Below are 1,232 nucleotides of genomic sequence, written 5' to 3'. Positions count from 1 at the left end.
TTCCTCAGGGTTCAGTGCTTGGGCCAATACTCTTTACTTTATATAAGCTTCCATTAGGTAACGTTATTAAACAGCATGAGATAAATTTTCATTGTTATGCTGATGACACACAATTATATTTGTCCATTAAACCCAATGAATCCAATCAGATACTTAGACTACAAGCATGTCTTAAAGACATAAAAACCTGGATGACCCTTAATTTTCAGCTTTTGAACACAGACAAGACTGATCCTGGTTCTGCTAAAGGTTTCTTCCTCATGAGGGAGTTTTTCTTTCCACTGTCGCCTTCATGCTTGTTCAAGATGAGAGTTCAGTGATGGAGTTAAACTCAAAGCTGCTCCTCAGATAAATAATGTTCAATTATTATTTTATACATGAATGTTTCTGTTCAATTATTATTTAATATTCAGTGAGGAAAACAAGTATTTGAACACCGTACGACTTTACAAGTTCTCCCACTTAGAAATCATGGAGGGTCTGAAATGTTCATTAGGTGCATGTCCACTGTGAGAGACATGATCTAAAAAAATACAGAAATCACAATGTATGATTTTTAAAAATAATTTGTGTGTTACTGCTGCAAATAAATATTTTAACACCTGTCAGTCAGCAACAGTTCTGGTCCTCAGAGACCTGTTAGTCCTCCTCTAAAAAGTTCACCTCCACTTCTTATTCTAAATCAGAAGCACCTGTTTGAGGTCGTTAGCTGCATGAAGACACCTGTCCACCCCACACAGTGAGACTCCAACTACTAACATGGCTAAGACCAAAGAACTGTCCAAAGACTCCAGAGACTAAATTGTAGACCTCCACAAGGATGGAAAGGACTACGGGACAATTACAAGCAGCTTGTTGGAAAAAGATCAACTGTTGGATCAATTATTAGAAAATGGAAGAAGCTAAACACGACAGTCAGTCTCCCTCAGACTGGGGCTCCATGCAAGATCTCACCTGGTGTCATATCAATGATCCTGAGAAAGGTGAGGAATCAGCCCAGAACTACACGGAGGAGCTGGTCCATGACCTGAAGAGAGCTGGCACCACTGTTTTTGAGATTCTGTAAATTTACTGCCAAGTCAGCATTTTTAGTTTGTTCATGAAACGAGTTTTAAACTCCTCGAGTCTGAAATCTGGAGCCGTCCACCTGCGGTCTGTTTGTGGTGGCTCTTACATGTGGTCTAAACTGGTTCCTGTTGGGTCTAAACTGGTTCCTGTTGGGTCTGGACTGG

This window comes from Nematolebias whitei, chromosome 12 (genome assembly GCF_014905685.2).
Source record: "Nematolebias whitei isolate Nwh7 chromosome 12, NemWhi1, whole genome shotgun sequence".
Classification (NCBI taxonomy): domain Eukaryota; kingdom Metazoa; phylum Chordata; class Actinopteri; order Cyprinodontiformes; family Rivulidae; genus Nematolebias; species Nematolebias whitei.
The sequence above is the reverse complement of the archived record's forward strand: the minus strand, read 5'-3'. Positions refer to the sequence as shown.